The following is a 20,423-nucleotide window of genomic DNA, read 5'->3' on the forward strand; positions in this document are numbered from 1 at the left end:
ATAGAGGAACTTGGGCAGGATCAACATTTTTATAACATTAGTGGTGCCCACAAGAGAGAGGTGTAAATTATTCATTCTTTCGAAGTCCGCCTTTACCCTAGAGATTAATGGAGCCATATTATTCTCTACAACCATGTCCAAGTCTGCCGAGATTGCCACCCCCAGATATACTGCTGAGGTAACCACCCTTACGTCATTACAGCTAGAATACACATTTTCTACAATCTGCGTATTTGATTTATTCAGGCTATATCCGGAAACCTGGCCAAACAGCTGGGCCTCGGCTTCTACCTCCCTAATACCCAATATTGGATCTGGAGTCAGTATGGCCATGTCATCGGCATAGGCTAGTGGTTTAACCGTGCAGCCATTTACCCTCATCGGCGAGATATCAGGATTACCTTCAAACCTACGCAGGAGTGGCTCTAAATACAATGCAAACAGCAGCAGGGATGAGGGGCACCCTTGCCTAGTCCCCCTTCCGATCTTCACTGCTGGCGAATGCCCCCTGTTAACTCTAATCTTGATGGTAGGTTCGTGATATAAAGCCTGTAAGGCCTTTATAAAGCCTTCTCCAATACCGCACCACCTCAGAGCTTGCCATAGGTAGTCCCAGGAGACCCTGTCGAATGCCTTCTCTGCGTCTAAAAAGAGCACTGCCATAGGGTTTCCCAGGATACCTGCCGTATCAAACATTGTGACCACCGTCCTAATATGCTGTGTTTTCCCTTTACCAGGTATAAATCCATGCTGTGCAGGGCTTACCAAATTCTCAATAATTCCCAACAGCCTCTTTGCTAACATTTTGGAATAGATTTTTACATCAGCATTCATCAAGGTAATTGGCCTATATGAACCAGGCGCAATTGGAGGCTTCCCTCTTTTGAGAATTACAACAATATCCGCCCCACCCCATGACTCCGGACTCGATTCCCCCCTTTGGGCCTGTACCATGATATTAAACATATCCACCAACAGTGCTCCTTTAAACACTTTATAAAACTCCGCCGGGATCTGGTCCAGCCCTGCTGCCTTCCCCGAGAGTAGGCTGCTCAAAGCAACAATGAGTTCATCCAATTGTAATGGGGCATCTAAAACCTCCCTTTCTTCCTCAGACTTGATTGAGGAAGGATATCCCTAAGGTAAGTTTCTATATCCACAAATATCCCTACATCTTCGGGGTATACAGATCTGTATAGTAGTTCCTAAAAACTTCTCTAACTGAATCAGCCTCCGTAACCAAATTACCCTGTGCATCCATAATCTCTTTAATATCAGCTGTAGCAAATCTCTGCCTAGTACGTGTAGCCAGGATATGCCCCACTCTTTCACTTAATTCATACGCGCTTTCTTTCTTAACCAGGCAGTTATCTGCTGCTTTCTTGGCGATACCTTCTATGGCTTCCGCTTTAAGCACTATGATTCTAAGAAGATGTGGTTCTAGAGAACGATTCTGAAGTATAGCTAAGGGAAGCACAGACTTGTAACATATTTATGTACATTTGTTTCATCCCTGTGCTTCAGAAGTACCACAGCACGCTGTAGCTAAAGAGTTTACAGTGTTGTGCTGTAGCATTTCCTTATAGTTCTGCACTTATACATTCACCATACACCACAAATGCATTCTTTCAGTCAATTATGCACTACACATACATTCATCTAATCTTTCACACACTAGCATAAACATTTAGCTCTTTTTTTTATTTTATATATTTTTTTTATTTTTTATTTTTTGGGGGGTTTTTTTCAAAGGAAAAAAAAGTCAAAGGGACGAACAAAACAATGAACTTTAGGGAGAAAAAACCCTCTAACAGTGATGGTTTTCCAGTGCCCTGCAAACCAAATTAACAGATTGATCCCCATAGGAAAGCAACGTATTGCATTTTATGCAATGGATTTTGGCATTAGCAAGTTGGGGCCGTATGTCCAAACTGGATGTTGAGGTGGACGCCCCAGAAGTGCTTGCAACTTGCGGTGCTGGTGGTACACTGTTGCAGTCGGCTGCATTCTTCTTTTGCAAGATTTACAGGATGCAAACTTTGCGAGTGTTTAAACATACTGGCAGGTCCACAGGAATATTTCTTGTTGGGGTCTCTTCGAGACAGAACTGCCTTGCGAATTTTGCAGGTTACCTTTGTGTCATTTACTTTTTTCAATCTCTCTGGATATGGAAAAAATTTCCAGACTATAGACTCGTGTTTTTGGGACGTGGTGGTTCTTGAACAAACCCCTCTTCATCAGAATCTGAAGATGGTTGTTGTGAATTCATTTTTCAAAGATACAGCACAACTAGGTCTGCAATCCCTAAAAAACAGAAGTTATTCTCAGCAGAGGTCTTCTCCCAAGGAAGGTCTAAGAAGAGTGATTGAAATGGGTGGGGTCCTTCAATACTTAGAATAGGAAGTGTTATGAACCAATCAAATCTCTTTTTTTCTGGTCACATGGGGTCCGCGTATGGTGCGCGCACACAGCTCGCACCCACCGCTTCCAACACGCATATGATGTCACGCGGTACCGCACGACCATCGCGTAGCGTAATACGTACATGTCGCGTATGCACTGAAAGTCGAGTACCAGTCGCATAGCAATCGTGTAGGAAAATGTACCCATCGCACACCCTATTGGGATCCTATACAACAATCCTAAAATAGCTACTAGGTTCTGCGCAGTGACCGAGAAAGGTGCACTTTGGGTGTGCGACACCCACATTTTTTTATAAAAGTAATATAAATATATTTAAAAGAATAGAGAATAATAAAAAATAAAAAAATAAAAATATATCTTTTTATTCAATATGTGTACTGTTATTTAAAAAATAAGATATCTAAAAATAAATAGATTAAAAAAATGTAACATAACAATATGAAAAAAATGATCACAATACATACATTTAAAAATTATCATTCAAAAAACCTTTGAAATTCACTGAAAAAACCATAGGTTTCAGGCCTGTTATAGTTAGGAGCTATCATTTAAAAAACCTTCAAAATTCACTGAAAAAACCATAGTTTTCAGACATGTTATACTTAGGGATTAGCTTTTAAAAACCTCAGAAATTCACTGAACAAACCATAGGTTTTAGGGGTGTTATAGTTAGCTGGACATTTCACTTGTACGAAACCATTGAAATTCCTCTGTTATAGTTAGTTGTACTAACTATAACTCGCGCGCCCGCAATCCACTGCTGATGATGTCACATATTACATAATTCATGACATGGTCAGTGAAATCACTGATGACATCTCAAATGACATCACTGATGACATTATCCAGTGAATGTGGTTTGGTTCGATATTTAAATAAGTATTATATATATATAGGCATATATATTGAAGACTGAGTGGATGTATAAGTGTCTAGATGGAGAATTTAGTAGCACTATGATTGACTGTGTAAGTGCCTAATTTAAAGTGTCTCACTAAATATATGGGATAGTGATTAAACTGTGTGAATATATGTATCACTCTTTCTCTAGTGTAAACAATTGCATAAGTTGGTTACTACCTATGTGAAACTCTATATTAGTTTTTAATTAGTTAAGTGAGTATTTGTATGGGAGAGTAAATGTGTATGTAGTTGGGTGGGAGGTATGTGACTGTCCAAAGATGTGTAAATAGTTGATTTAATAGGTATATGATGTTAACCCCTTCCATGCTCATGACGGGCTCAGCTCGTCATGAACAATGGAAATCATGGATCTGCAGCACAGGAGGAAAATCTCTCTAGCAGCGATGGTGTTAAGACTGCCTATGGAAACAGTTGTTTGGGTGAGTAAATCTCTCTATGGGTGTGTTGATGAGTAAATATATTTCTCAATGATACATGTCCAACAATGTTGAAATATAAAAGGCACTGTATGTGACTGTTGGTGTATATAAATAAGTATATTTAAGAATCAGTGGTTGTCTGAATAACTGTATGGAAAGCTGTATACTTATAATAATGATTTTATAACACACTAAGTATGAGTTACTTTCTATAGCTATAAATAAAGGTATGTTTGAATAAATGTGTAGCTGAGTAAATGTAAGTATGATCAATTATTTGCATAAGTGAGTAGGATGACTGCATAAGTGAGTAGGATATGTGCTCATGTGTAATGCTGATATAGGTGTATAAGTATATTTAATATTGTTCGATTGATCTTTGTTAGCAAAAATACACTGTGTGGGGGGACTCAAGCCATCCACACGCCCCAGGGACAACAACCTCCCCGGTGCTCTAAATATTTAAATTGGTGGGTCTGTTACAGACCCCCTAGCCGCGGGGACCACCAACTGCCGGGGCTTTGAAGATAGCAGGAGGAGGGTGTGCAGCCCCCCTCCTGGAGCCTTGTCGGGGCCCTGGGGACCACCAGGGCCAGCTCCTACAGTGTCCCAGGTTGCCTACCCGAGATACTGTCATTTGCAATGGCAGGGTGGTAGCCGTGGGGCTTGTGAGTTTGTAAGTGGTTGGATGGGGTGTGTGTAACTCTATGCATAGATGTGATAACGGTTGATTGACTAGGTGTATAGGTTTAAGAGTCCACATGGAAACAGTTGTTTGGGTGACTGTATTTATTTGTGTGTTGGTGAGCAAATATATGATTTATTTGTATATCTTCAACAAAGTAAAACAATAAAAGGTATTGTATGTGAGAGTTGGTGTATATAAATAAGTATATGTAAGAGTCAGTGATTGTGACAGTAAACTATATGATTTTGTGTATAATTGTAATGGTGATTTTTTAACATATTAACTACGAGTTACTATGTGTTTGAATAAATGAGGTGTTGTGTGTATAATTGTATAAGTGAGTAAATATAAGTGTGATTAGTTTTTTCATGAGTGAGTAGGATCACTTCATAACCGACTAAGATGACTGCTGATGTGTCAATGTCTATATATGTGTATATGTGCATTTGATAGTGTTCTATTAATTAGTGACTGCTTTTATAAGTGATTCTGTTGTTGAATGGGTAGTTGTATGTGTATATTTAGGAATCAGTGAGTGGGTATATAGTAACTGGTATTGGTGTGTCAATGGTTTCAAATATGGTACTCTGTATTTTACAGTGAGTGATGAAAGGTTATGTTAGTGTATGATGAGGTGTATCAGATTGTCACGTGAACGATGTCATCAGTGATGTCATCACTGATGTCATTTGAGATGTCATCAGTGATGTAATCGGTGATGTCACTGACCTTGTCATGAATGATGTAATATGTGACATCATCAGCAGTGCATTTCAGGTACGGGAGTTATAGTTAGCAGAACTAACTATAACAGAGGAATTTCTATGGTTTTGTACGAGAGAAATGTCCAGCTAACTATAACACCCCTGAAACCTTTGTTTTTTTCTGTGAATTTACAAGGTTTTTTAAACGCTAATTTCTAACTATAACATCTCTGAAACCTATGGTTTTTTTCAGTGAATTTCAAAGCTTTCTTAAATGCTAATTTCTAACTATAACGTCTCTGAAACCGTTGTTTTTTTTCAGTGAATTTTCAAGATTTTTTAAATGCTAATTTTGAAGTGTAAAATTAGTTACACCTATTTTTTTGTACTGACTCTCTACAGTTTTTTTAACTGTTTATTTATAAATATTTTATTCATTAAATACCATTAGATATTTTTCTGAAAACTGCAAAAAAAAATTTTTATTCAAACTGAAATATTGTTTCTTTTTTTTGTTTTATTTTTTTAAAAATATATTTATATTATTTTCTTTTTTTTCCAAATTTATTTCGGAGTCGCTCACCCAAAGCGTACACATCACCGTGGGTGCGCGGATTCTAACTGTCATTTTAGAAGCGTCGTGAAGGATCCACGTACGGTGTGTGACGGCTGCGTGTTTCTCAGTTACATCATATACATCTAATATTATGTGATGTGTGCGATTGGTATGCGACCAGTCTGCGACTGCTCCTCCCGCACATTCGTGACACATGCGTATTACGATAAGCACCGCTTGGGCAGTGGCGTGTCCCGCGTGACGTCATATACGTGCTGGGGCGCGCTGGGTGCGAAACTCCCGCAAAAATAATTTATGTTCTAAAATGATATGTATGTGTCTTTAATATACATATTCAGGCAAGAGATTATCTAAGATATTCATAAAAATAATATATGTGTACTTACAATAAACTTATCTTATTTTTAAATATATTTTTGAGAACTCGCGTCGGGTTCGTGCTTCGTGAGCGCAGAGTGCACAGATCCCATGTGACCTAAAAAAAAAAAGATTTCATTGGTTCATAACATTTCCCACTGTAGCTATTGAAGGACCCCACCTATTTTAATCATTCTTGATGGAGCATCTTTAGAGAGAAATCTCTTTTCCTACAAGGACCCTTTTTGCTTGCTTTTTTTGGTGTATTTCAAAAATATCAAACAAAATGGCATCCGGACAGCAGCAGCAGAAGGAGGAAGTATCTTCTGAAGAAGAATTCTTGCAGGAGGCACCACGTTCACAGAGGCCAGAATCTGTTGTGTGGAAATTCTTCACTTTTCCACCTGGGGAGAATAAAGTAAATGCGAGAAAGGTGACATGCAAAATTGGTGACCTAGTCCTGTCAAATATGGAAGAATTGGCTTGGTAGTTTAGTCTGCCCTGTTCCCATGATGCACTGGGCCAGGGACAGACTGATTTGCATATAGCCAGGTTCTGAGCTGGGATGGGGCAGTGAGATAAAGAACGGTGATGGATCAAGCCCTGATCTTTGGACTGGGTAAGAGTGGTCTGCTCAATTCAGACACTCTGTTCATCACCACCCCCTTTTCTGAATCGTTTTTGGCCACTATAGGTGTGGCAGGGTATACTCAGACATGAGTCCCTTTCTCACTGCTCCATCAGGATTCAAGCAAGCCGGGCCGAAGACGGCTGAAATGCCAGAAACCGGTCCCCGGTAGCTTGTCTCCTTTCTGGTGAAGAATTGGCTTGGTAGTTTAGTCTGCCCTGTTCCCATGATGCACTGGGCCAGGGACAGACTGATTTGCATATAGCCAGGTTCTGAGCTGGGATGGGGCAGTGAGATAAAGAACGGTGATGGATCAAGCCCTGATCTTTGGACTGGGTAAGAGTGGTCTGCTCAATTCAGACACTCTGTTCATCACCACCCCCTTTTCTGAATCGTTTTTGGCCACTATAGGTGTGGCAGGGTATACTCAGACATGAGTCCCTTTCTCACTGCTCCATCAGGATTCAAGCAAGCCGGGCCAAAGACGGCTGAAATGCCAGAAACCGGTCCCCGGTAGCTTGTCTCCTTTCTGGTGAAGAATTGGCTTGGTAGTTTAGTCTGCCCTGTTCCCATGATGCACTGGGCCAGGGACAGACTGATTTGCATATAGCCAGGTTCTGAGCTGGGATGGGGCAGTGAGATAAAGAACGGTGATGGATCAAGCCCTGATCTTTGGACTGGGTAAGAGTGGTCTGCTCAATTCAGACACTCTGTTCATCACCACCCCCTTTTCTGAATCGTTTTTGGCCACTATAGGTGTGGCAGGGTATACTCAGACATGAGTCCCTTTCTCACTGCTCCATCAGGATTCAAGCAAGCCGGGCCGAAGACGGCTGAAATGCCAGAAACCGGTCCCCGGTAGCTTGTCTCCTTTCTGGTGAAGAATTGGCTTGGTAGTTTAGTCTGCCCTGTTCCCATGATGCACTGGGCCAGGGACAGACTGATTTGCATATAGCCAGGTTCTGAGCTGGGATGGGGCAGTGAGATAAAGAACGGTGATGGATCAAGCCCTGATCTTTGGACTGGGTAAGAGTGGTCTGCTCAATTCAGACACTCTGTTCATCACCACCCCCTTTTCTGAATCGTTTTTGGCCACTATAGGTGTGGCAGGGTATACTCAGACATGAGTCCCTTTCTCACTGCTCCATCAGGATTCAAACAAGCCGGGCCGAAGACGGCTGAAATGCCAGAAACCGGTCCCCGGTAGCTTGTCTCCTTTCTGGTGAAGAATTGGCTTGGTAGTTTAGTCTGCCCTGTTCCCATGATGCACTGGGCCAGGGACAGACTGATTTGCATATAGCCAGGTTCTGAGCTGGGATGGGGCAGTGAGATAAAGAACGGTGATGGATCAAGCCCTGCTCTTTGGACTGGGTAAGAGTGGTCTGCTCAATTCAGACACTCTGTTCATCACCACCCCCTTTTCTGAATCCTAGTCCTGTCAAGAGGCAGTGAAAAAAAAAAATCTTGTGGCACTGCTTCTATGTACAAGCATCTCCGGACCACACATCCTCTCAATCTCGCTCAGGAGGAAATAAGGGGAGCTGCTTTGAACCCCTCACCTGCTGTGGCAAGTACATCTGGAGCATCCTTCGGAACACCTGCAATGGGCATTAGGCCAGAATTCGCCTTTCTCGTGCAACACTGCGTGAAGTGTAAGAAACGTAAAGGCTTTGGTGAGCAGTTGGTGGAAGCAGTTAGTGCTGCGCAACACAACCATCGTTGTTAATTTTTTGTTGTTGTTGTTTTTGGAATGATAAGTAATTCCAAACGTTTCCAGTTTTATTCGTTCTTTTTTTTTGTTCATTTTTTGAAAAAACACCAAACAAAATACAAAATTGTTCAAAAAAATACAACAAATACACAAGAAAACAAAAGTTCTTATCAGAACTACCTTATATAAAGAAAGAACTATAATTGCAAGGTAATGTGTGAAAGTTTGGTTGAATATATGTATGCAGCATGATTGACTGAAAGAATGCATTAGTAGTGAATGGTGAATTTATAGGTGAAGATTTATAAGGAAGTACTGCAGCGTGACACTGCAAGCTCTTTAGCTGCACTGCACTGTGGCACTTCTGAAGCACAGGAATGTGACATATGTACATGAATATGTTGCAACTCTGTGCTTCCCTCTGCACTGCTGCACAAACTGCAGCCATGCGGTTTCACAGGCACCCTTGCACCATGGTGCAAGGATGTCTGTTTCGTGCAGGGATTGTTTTTGTGCAGGAAGGGACACCTTCCTGCAGAAAAATAATCAGTAAAGGCATTCTCCTCCTCCAACGTATGCTGTGGAATGCAGCATGCATTGAAAGAGGAAAAAATGAGGATAAATGAAAACAATCCTCCTCGTTGCGCCTTGCTACACCAACTGTAGGATGGCGCAGCATTCCACACATCTCCAGATTTACGATTTCTCATAAATCTGGATATGTGTCTTGTTCTATGGGGTTTGCATGGAAACACCCTCAGTAACACCCATGGAACGCCCCTTCAACGCAAAGTTCCGTGTTTGAAGGGGTCGTATTTACAAGGAGAGGAGAACCATGCAGGGTGGCTTTTCCTCTCCTTGCAAATATAAAGGGGTGCCTGGCGCTATCACTATGTTACAAAAAGTGACGTACTGGTGGCGCAGAGTGCTTGTAAATCTGCCCCATAAGTTCTTAGGTATTGGCAGACTGATACAATAAGAACATAGTGCTGGATGGGTGATTGAAGAATTGCATGAAACTGACAGGAGGTATCCTACGCTGCATGGGTACTACTTCGGTATTTAATGGAGTGGACCAACAGTATGTATCTGCTTAGAGATTTGTAGGGATTATGCACAGAATATTTTCTGTGTACTTGTATTGGTGCCTAGTTCAATTTATAAGAATAATACTAGTAACTGGAATGATGACAGTGCTGCAAACAGAGTGAACACTTAATTTATAAGTGATTACGTATTGGTGGAGTGATAGGATAAGTAGATAGTAGTAGATACGTGATTTAAAGAAGTGCATGGGACAGATTGGACGATTCCTACACTCCATGAGTACTAACTGGGTATTTAGAAGAGTGTATCAATAGAATGTAGCTAGTTACAGGTCTGCTTGGATAGTGCACAAAATGTTATACCTGTACTTGTGTTAGAAGCTAGGCCATTCCATAAGTTCATGACTAGTAACTAGTATAATTACAGTATTACAAGCAGAGTGTATAGTCAATTTATAAGTGCTAAGGGATTGTTGGAGTAATAGGATAAGTAGATGGTGCTGGATGGGTGATTGGAGAAATGCAGGGGACAGACTGGAGGATTCCTACACTGCATAGGTACTAACTGGGTATTCAGAAGAGCGTATCAATAGTATGTAGCTGGTTAGAGGTCTTCATGCATAGTGCCAGATTATTGTAGCTGTACTAGTATTGGTGTGTCTATGATTTCGAGAATGGTAGTCTGAATTTTAGGGTGTGAGGAGGTGCATCAGATGATCACGTGGATGATGTCATCAGTAATGTCATTTGAGATGTCATGAGTGATGTCATCAGTGATGACACTGACCATGTGATGAGTGATGTAATATGTGACATCATCAGCAGTGCATTGCGGGGGTATGAGTTATAGTTAGCACAACTAACTATAACAGCCAAATTTCTCTTGTTTTGCACGAGTGAAATGTCCAACTAACTTTGACATCCCTGAAACCTGTGTTTTTTTAGTAAATTTCTGAGGTTTTTTAAATACTAATTTCTAACTATAATGTCCCTGAAACTTGTGTTTTTTTCAGTGATTTTTATATATATGTATTTAATCTCCTCTCGCTCGTCTTTCAAGGAAGGAATCAGCACTCAGGTTGTTGTTTGGAAGTATTTAATCTACAAAGGACGTGATCCATGCATTTCAGCTCATCTGAACCTTGATAACGATACAAGACGTCATTGTAGCATCCTTATTTAAATGTAGAAATGCCTAAATTTGCCAACATTAACAAAGGACTACATATTACTTTAATCCAAAAAGCTGATGGTCATATTGGCCTGGTCATGAAAATTCAGGAATTGATACAATAAAGAAAAGAAAACAAGTGCTAATATGCATACAATGTCATTTTAGCAATTCTTGCCCCTTGACCACCATACCTTTATGTTCGTCAAAGTAACTTATTCATAATAAACATACTTAGGATTGCAAACATCATCATAAACACATTACTTTAAAGTGAAAGGCTATCGGCCATATTAATCTAGGCATGTTGCGTATTATAATGGTTCTTACACGAAAGAAAAGAAAAAAAGGTGTGTTAATATACACACACCATCCCTAAATAAAGTTCTAGCGATTATAGTTCCATTCCATTCACAGCTCATTTGAGATGTCATGAGTGATGTAACTGACCATGTCATGAATGATGTAATGTCTGAGGTCATAAGCAGTGCATTGTGGGGCGTAAGTTATAGTTAGCCCTCGTAACTATAACTGCTGAATTGCACTGGTTGTGTATGAGTGAAATCTGAGTCTAACTATACCGTCCAGGTAATCTTTGTTTTTTGCAGCACATTTCTAGTTTTTTTAATGCTAAAAAAGATGCCTTTCACAATGCATGGTAGGGTTTGAAGCAGGGTCTGTTATTGTGCTGCCCCTACCCAAGCTTGATGCTCCTGCCTACCCTCCTCCTAGCCATCCATTGTCCAAGTCCATGTCCTTGCTCCCTTATTACAGTCCTGTGTGGCTGTTGTTCTGCCACTGGTCTTCCCGCCTTCTCTGAACAGTTAGCTTGCTGCCCCATCTACCTCCTCCCTGTCCTCTGTTGTCAGAATCCATGGACTAGCCTCTACCCTCCTGCCATGCATGGTCTGTTGTGCTGCCACTGCCCGTCATTTAGCATGATGTACCAGTCCACTACTCCTGCCCTCCATTGCCCAAATCTATGCCCCATCATTGACCTCCTGCTTAGCCTCTGTGCTTAGCTTGCTGCCCCTATTCCCCTTCCCCCTGCCCTCTGACGTCTGTGTGCATGCCCCTGCTCCATCCTTTTTGCCCACCATATTCCATGGACCTGCCCCTCCTATCTACTCTTAGTGTTCTGTTGCTGCCACTCCCCTCCCACCTGCCTATCATTGTCAGATGACTGTAATCTGTCCCTGCCACCTCCACCCTTCCAGTCCACATTCCATGCCCCTATCCCCTTCCTCCTGTTCTCCATGGTCCATTTACTGCCGCACCCTTCTACCCTCCCTGGTCTATTGTGCTGCAACTGCTCCTCCTGCCTGCCCGCATGGTCTGTTGTGAAGCCCCTTCCCCTGAACTCTCTTGTCTGTGCCCAGGTCCTGACCCTCCCTTCTATCCTCCATAGTTCTTTGTGCATGCCCCTGCACCCACCTTCTTGCCCATCATAGCCATTGTGCTGCCACTAACCCTCCTGCTTGCCATGCATGGTCTTCTGTGCTGTCACGGCCCCTCCCACCTTCCCTGTGAGGTCAGCTAGCTACCCCTGACCCCCCCCCCCACCTTCCCTCCATGGTCTGTGTATATGCCATTTTAGTCTCACTGTTGCTCTCCATGGTGAGTCTTGCTTCTAGTGCCCATCCTGCCTGACCGCCATGGTCATCTTGCTATTCCTGCTCTGCCCCTTGCCCCCAGCCCTCTGTTTCCATGTGCAGACCCCTATTCCCTCCCTCCTGGCTTGTTTGTTCCATTGTAAAGCCCATGATCCCTCCCTCCTGCCCTTTATGGTTCGTTATGCTGCAGATTTCTCTCCTATCTGTCCATTATGGTCAGCTAGCTACCATTGCCTCTTTCTCATCTGTTCTCTGTTGTCCATGTGCATGGTCCTGTCCCCTCCCTATTGCTTTATATGGATTGCTGTGCCTCACTCCCATCCAGCATGCCATGTGTGGAGTATTGTGCTGCAAACCCTGATGCCTGCCCTGTAGGGTCAGTTTGTTGCACCTCTCCATGTCCCTCCTGTCTTCTGTTATCTGAGTCCAGGTCCCTACCCAATTCCTCCTGCCTTCCATGATCCAATGTACCATGCTTGCTAACATTTTGAACTTGGTAAGAGGAGGATTTTGAAAAAAAACTGGGGTATTGATTTTCCCCTTTGACTTACTTTGAAAAAGAGGATATTGTAGACAGGAGACAGATCAAATAAAGCCCATTTGGGCTTAAAAACATTGGACGTTTCCTGGCTGAATCAGGTTTTTAGGCATGTATGGTTGTGCTACCGATGCCTCTTCCTTCTGTCCACAATGTTCTATTATATTGCCACAGCCTCTCTTGCCAGTCCTGTATTGTTGGTTTGTTGCTCCTGCCCCCTTTCCACTACCCTCCATAGTCTGTTGTGCTGCCACTGCCCTTCCTGCCTGCCAAGTGTGGTCAAATTGTTGCCTCTTCACCTTCCTACCTGCCTCCAATTTTCAGAGTCTGTGCCCCTGGCCTCTGCCTCTCAACAGTATCCTAATGAACAACTAGATTGCTAACATTCTATATTTATTACAAAAGTGTGGAACGCCTGATGTCATCTTGATGTAATCGAAACTGTATTACCTACAGTATTTCCTTTAGAAATGACATATAGGAGAGGGATTTATTTGCATCTAAATTATGGTTAGTGCTCTAAAAAACTAAAATGAGGACATATTTTCTGAGTTTTCAAATAGCGACAAAGCACTTTTAAATTATTTGTTATCTTTATGTTTTTTTATCTAGTTGACCACTTGATTAAATGTTGCACTTAGAGGAGAGGATGTGGTGTTACTCCCAGAGCAGCAGACTTTGCAAATGGGGAACCAGGATCGAGTTTCTGATCCAGCTCAACATTCTGTGATTCTGGTCAAATCACTTAATCTCTCCATGTCTAAAACCAACATGAATTTGTTCTTGTGTGATGTAACCAATGCTCATGTAAAGCACTCCAATACCTGACAAGTCTGCACTATATAAAACTTCAAAACACAAAACATAAAGTGTTTTGCACACTTCTGTCATTGGGCTATATGTGGGCTACATCTGGGTGATATTTGGGCTACATTTGGGTTCTTTTGTCTCTGGTGGCCATCTTGGGAGATTTATTTGTTATGAAGTTTCCTAATTTCCTCATTTACTGCAGTCTTCTCAGTAGGTAATGCTTTCAGTTTTTTACTTTGATTCCATTAAGAAGGTAGCGATACAAAAGGGGATGATGGACGGAGCGTTTGAACAAATCAAACACTCACCCCCTGTTAACTGATATGGGTTTAATCTATCACCATTCTTTAGTTCACTCCGCCACCCCAGTTCAGACATGGCCATATGCAAATCAGTCTGACCCTGTGCTTCATTGGAACAGTCCAGCCCGAAATGCCAAAGCTGTGTCTTCCCTGGACTGGAAACAAGCATCCTGGGACTGGTTTCTGGCATTTCAGCCGTCATCAGCCAGGCTAGCTTGAATCCAGTGGCAAAGTGAGCAAGGGACTCAAGTCTGAGCATACCCTGCCAACTTAGGGCTAACAAAGCGATACAAAAGGGGATGATGTACGGAGCGTTTGAGCAAATCAAACACTCACCCCCACTCAACTGATCTGGGTTTAATCCATCACCATTCTTTAGCTCACTCCGCCACCCCAGTTCAGACATGGCCATATGCAAATCAGTCTGACCCTGTGCCTCATTGGAACATTCCAGCCCGAACTGCCAAAGCCATGTCTTCCCTCGACCGAAAACAAGCATCCTGGGACCGGTTTCTGGCATTTTAGCCGTCATCAGCCAGGCTAGCTTGAATCCAGTGGCAAAGTGAGCAAGGGACTCACGTCTGAGCATACCCTGCCAACTTAGGGCGAACAAAGCCAAACAAAAGGGGATGATGGACGGAGCCTTTGAACAAATCAAGCACTCACCCCCAGTCAACTGATCTGGGTTTAATCCATCACCATTCTTTAGCTCACTCCACCACCCCAGTTCAGACATGGCCATATGCAAATCAGTCTAACTCTGTGCCTAATGGTAACAGTCCAGCCAAACTGCCAAAGCCATGTCTTCCCTGGACTGGAAACAAGCATCCTGGGACTGGTTTCTGGCATTTCAGCCGTCATCAGCCAGGTTAGCTTGAATCCAGTGGCAAAGTGAGCAAGGGACTCACGTCTGAGCATACCCTGCCAACTTAGGGCGAACAAAGCGATACAAAAGGGGATGATGGACGGAGCGTTTGAACAAATCAAACAATCACCCCCAGTCAACTGATCTGGGTTTAATCCATCACCATTCTTTAGTTCACTCCGCCACCCCAGTTCAGACATGGCCATATGCAAATCAGTCTGACCCTGTGCCTCATTGGAACAGTCCAGCCCAAACTGCCAAAGCCGTCTCTTCCCTGGACCGGAAACAAGCATCCTGGGACTGGTTTCTGGCATTTCAGCCGTCATCAGCCAGGCTAGCTTGAATCCAGTGGCAAAGTGAGCAAGGGACTCAAGTCTGAGCATACCCTGCCAACTTACGGCTAACAAAGCGATACAAAAGGGGATGATGTACGGAGCGTTTGAGCAAATCAAACACTCACCCCCACTCAACTGATCTGGGTTTAATCCATCACCATTCTTTAGCTCACTCCGCCACCCCAGTTCAGACATGGTCATATGCAAATCAGTCTGACCCTGTGCCTCATGGGAACAGTCCAGCCCAAATTGCCAAAGCCATTTTGACGGCTGATAGCCAGAAACCGGTCCTAGGATGCTTGATTCCGGTCCAGGGAAGACATGGCTTGGCAGTTCGGGCTGGACTGTTCCCATGAGGCACAGGGTCAAGGCTGATTTGCATATGGCCACGTCTGAACTGGGGTGGTGTGGAGTGCAAAAAAACAATGGCTTTAGGCCCAGATCTCTGTACTAGGGTGAATGTATGACATTGTTCTGCATTCTGTCCATCACCTGTTGTTTTTGCATCCATCAAGAAGGTATTCATATATGTCACATATTTGCCATAAATTCTGAATGTTAGCACTCTAGTTGCTCATTAGATCCCTGTAGTAAAGCTACTGCTCACCACGGAAGCCTACTGCTGGTATTAAAAGTGCATGCTTCAGTCTGCATGTCAGAATTTTTTAATGAAATAGAAGAGGATTTGAGAAGTCACTCAAAATGTGTCCTAATTTTTCTTTCTTCAGCACTAATCATAATTTCCATGGCAAAATGAACCCCTGATTGTGTTCCTTTTTAAATTAAATGTTTTAAGTGTTACCAGTTTATTCCAATCAAGATGGCTTCATGTGTGCCATACTTTTGTTATGAGTAAAACTGTTAGACTCTAGTTGTTCTTTAGAACACACTGGGGCATTTTGTCATTGGACCATACTTGGGCTACAGCTGGGTGATATTTGTGCTACATTTGGGCTCTTTTGTCTCTGGTGGCCATCTTGGGAGACTTATTTGTTATGAAGCTTCCTAATTTCCTCATTTACTACGGTCTCCTCAGTAGGAAATACTTTCAGTTTTTTACTTTGATTCCATCAAGTAGGCATTCAGATGTGTCACACATTTGCCAAACATTCAGAATGTTAGTACTCTAGTTGCTTATTAGATTACTGTAGTAAAACTACTGCTCACCAGCGAAGTCTGCTGCTGGTATTGAAAGTGCATGTTTCAGTCTGCATGTCAGAATTTTTTAATGAAATAGAAGAGGATTTGAGAAGTCACTCAAAATGTGCCCTCATTTTTCTTTCTGCAGCACTAATCATAATTTCTATGGCAAAATGAACCCCCTCATTTTGTTCCTTTTTAAATTAAATGTTTTAAGAGTTACCACTTTATTCCAATCAAGATGGGTTCAGGTGTGCAATACGTTTGTCATAAGTAGAACTGTTAGCGCTCTAGTTGTTCTTTAGAACACTCTGGGAAGCTGCAGTAGAACACAAAGGAATCAGCTGACAGTCTCTGCCCTTGTTTGATGTACATGTTTTACTGAGAATGTCAGACTTCATTCTCACATGACTCAGAAAGATAATGTGAATCTACAGAAAATATGCTCTCAGTATAGCTGATAAATCACCTTCCAAACCTCTGTGGGAAAAGCATGAGAAAATAGTTTTCTCTCAAACATGATTTATGATATCCCAGCAGAAGGCTTTTTCACATGGTAAAATTACCTTAGAACACACCACAATTCCTAAAATGAGTATGTTACCATCAACAAATGATTTATAATGTAACTAAAGTCTTAAAACCTATTAACTGCAATGCTTTTTTAATGAAGTGCTATAGTGTATATTGGTCCCAAGATGGCTACCAACAATTCTTGGATGAAGTGCTGACAGACAATCAGATCTCACGATGAGATGTGTGGTTAGGCTCCGCCCAGTTATATATATATTTTTTTCTAATAATATTAAAATAACTACTGAATGGATTTACACCATTTAACAAAAAGGGCTCTTGCTGAACCAAGGGCTACCTTTTATCCAAATTTGGTGTAATTCCATTCTGCACTTCGGGCTTTAGCCATGTCTAAAGTTTCCTATGGAAAATTGCATGGAGAAAAAACATTTTGGGACCCTCCTTTTTTCTCAGCACCCGCTTGCTGAATCACCCCGAAACTTTCAAGATAGGAGCGTACTAAAGCGGGCCATAGGTTTTGAAACTTTTGCGGAGGTTTGGCAATCTGCACCAAAGTTATTGGGAATAGAATGTTGCGATTTTCCTATGGTAACTAGGTCCAAACTATAACTACCTCCTGGCGACCGCCAGTAGGTAATACATATATATATATATATATATATATATATATATATATATATATATATATATATATATCCAAAAGTAACGGCGTTCCTCACGAGCACTCAGACAAAGGACCACACAGCAAACCACAGGATTACCAAGACGATAGATTTATTTCTTCATAAATCTCGTTCGCACTCCAGAGAGTGCTTGATCACACAAGTTGCACAGAGTCAATTACATTATTTATGTTAGTTACACCGTAAACATCAAGAAGGGACTCATGTTCTTAGTCAGTCCTGTAAGCTTACACAACTTTGGAGGCCATATTGACATGGTGTGTAACGCATATGTTGACGTGTTAGTACAAAAGCAGGTATGAGTTGCATCCACTCTCCTACTAGAACACTGTTGTACAATTCACCACAATGTTTCTATGCAAATAAAATTGATAGACCGCTATTAATTATACGGACACTTTAAAATTAATAGCATTGTAAGTCATGACAAAAGGTAACTCATGAATCGTGAAATCCAATGGTTGTAAGTACATTGTAGGGATTTTACTTAATGTTCTTATTGCGGGACGCCTCCCAGTGTGCGTCATGCTTGGGTCGGAGTCATGGCTACGTGAGGTAAACAGGAACTGCTCGTGTCCAGTGTTCGGTCAACGCACACACTAGTCACGATAACGGATTATGTAACCTCTGGTTAGTGACTGAATATTAAGCCCAAAATATCGGGAGTGCAGATGAAGTGTGTGTTTCAGGGATCTCCAAAGGGTCCTGTTGCGGGACTCCTCCCCGTGTGTATCATGCTCCGACAGTAGTCATGGCTTCGCGAGCTGAACACTTTCTGCACGCGATTGTGCATTATTTGTCCCTCTGGTTAGTGAGATAGGGAGTTCACTGGTAAATTGCGCAACTGTACTGTACACAGTTGCGACAGTGTCTCGTTGTCCATCCATTGGACACGATCTACACGTGGATGTAGGGTGTTTATTTCTCTGGTTAGTGAGATAGAGAATTCTCCAGTGACCATAGGCGGTTGCTCCATTGTCACGTTGTCCAACCTGGTTAGTGGAATGGACCTGAGCCCTCTAGAAAACCTGACATGGAGCCCAATTAAGTCCCCATTTGATATAGTAAGAAGCTAGATGTTGAGGTAACTATACGTGTATTACTGCATACAACGTGTACAATAGATGACTCTAGTGCATACATAGAATGCTTAAAATAAAATTCTACTTTCAAAGTTGGAAGAGGAGAGGAGGGGAAAGTCACAGTACAGGTTTAGATGAATCGTGTTATTCTTATTCTGACATCTCCCTCGTTAGGTTATCTGTAGGAAGACAGAGAGAGAACAAAAGTGTAAGACATGAAAGGGAACCAGGACCATACTATAGTGAATACCGATGATTGTGATACAAATTACACATTGATTTTACCCAAAGTATAGCCATTCCAGAGTCAAAACATTACATGTTTCATTCTTGTAAGTGTACATTGTATTCTTCGTCCATGTTATGCCCCTTCGGGTAACGAGTGCAAAGGCTAATAATGTATTTGGATTCTTTTTGCCTTAATTTTAATAAACGGTTACCTCCTCTGGGGCCTATGTTAACCTGTTCCAACACAAAATAGGTAAGTTTTTTGGGATCAGAGAAGTGATGACTCTCGAAATGGCGTGCTATCGGATACTGTTGGTCTAAGTTACTGATAGCTCTGGTATGTTCCAACACTCTTTTTTTCGCCATGTGTGTCGTACTCCCGATATACATTAGATTGCATGGGCAGGTTAATGCGTAGATAACAAATGGAGTAGTACATGTAAGGAATTGTTGGATTTGTTGCATTCTGTTTCTGCTGGGATTCCAGAATTCCTTCTTCATGTGGCTATTAGCGCAAGCTTTACAATGGCCACATGGGTAGAAGCCCTGCAGATCAATGCCTCTGGGAACAGTGGTATTGCTGACATCATTGTGAACCAGCAGATCTCTAAGAGTTGGTCCTCTCTTATATGTTATGCTGGGGCGTTTGGGTAAACTGTCTCCTATTATTGGATCAGAAGTTAGAAGATTCCAATTTTTTACTAAACTTTTTTGTATTTGTTTAGAGTTCCCATTGTATGTGAGAATTACTCTGGTGATGTTATCATTTTCTTCCCTTTCTTTCTTTTTGCTAGCTTTATTGATCACCCACAAGGGATAGCCTCGTTGGAGGAATCTCTGTGTCATTGTTTTTTCTTCTGCCAAGTAATCTTTATAGTTGCTGCAATTTCTTTTCGCTCTAAGGAGTTCCCCATAGGGGATACTCCATTTCAGATTGTCTGGATGGTTGCTCTCTGCATGAAGCAGAGAGTTGCCTGCCGTACTTTTTCTGAATAACACAGTTTTGATGGTATTGCCTGTGATTTGGACTTTGGTGTCAAGATATTCCACCTCTTTATCACTGATGTTGCTCGTGAGTTTGATGTTACGGTTGTTGTTATGCAGTTTGTTGATGAAGTCATTGGCCTCCGATTTACTTCCTGACCAAATGACAAAAATGTCATCAATAAACCGAAGCCATAATCTGACTTTCTGAAAGTCATTTTTCAGATCAGTGTCATTCCTGATGTCTGCCTCCCATGCTCCCATGAAGAGGTTCGCCAGGCTCGGCGCAAAAGAAGTACCCATCGCGGTACCGTGGGTTTGCAGAAAGATCTCATCATTGAAACAGAAGAAATTATTCTCCAGGCAGTGTTTTATCATGTCTAATAACATGGTAGTATGCCCAAGAAATTTTATGTCCCTCTGTTTAAGATATCTGGCGCAGGCTTCCAACCCCTGACTGTGTTCGATAATGGTGTAAAGAGCATTTACATCCATAGTCATAAGTAGACACTCTTTGTTAATCTCTACTTGGTTGATTTTGTCAAGGAAATCCTTGGTATCTCTCACATAAGTGGGGAGATCCATGACAAAATCCCTCAGAAAGTAGTCGATATAGCGTGAGACATTTTCCAAAACACATCCCCTGGAAGAGATGATGGG

Source organism: Lissotriton vulgaris, chromosome 8, assembly GCF_964263255.1.
Source record: "Lissotriton vulgaris chromosome 8, aLisVul1.2, whole genome shotgun sequence".
NCBI lineage: Eukaryota > Metazoa > Chordata > Amphibia > Caudata > Salamandridae > Lissotriton > Lissotriton vulgaris.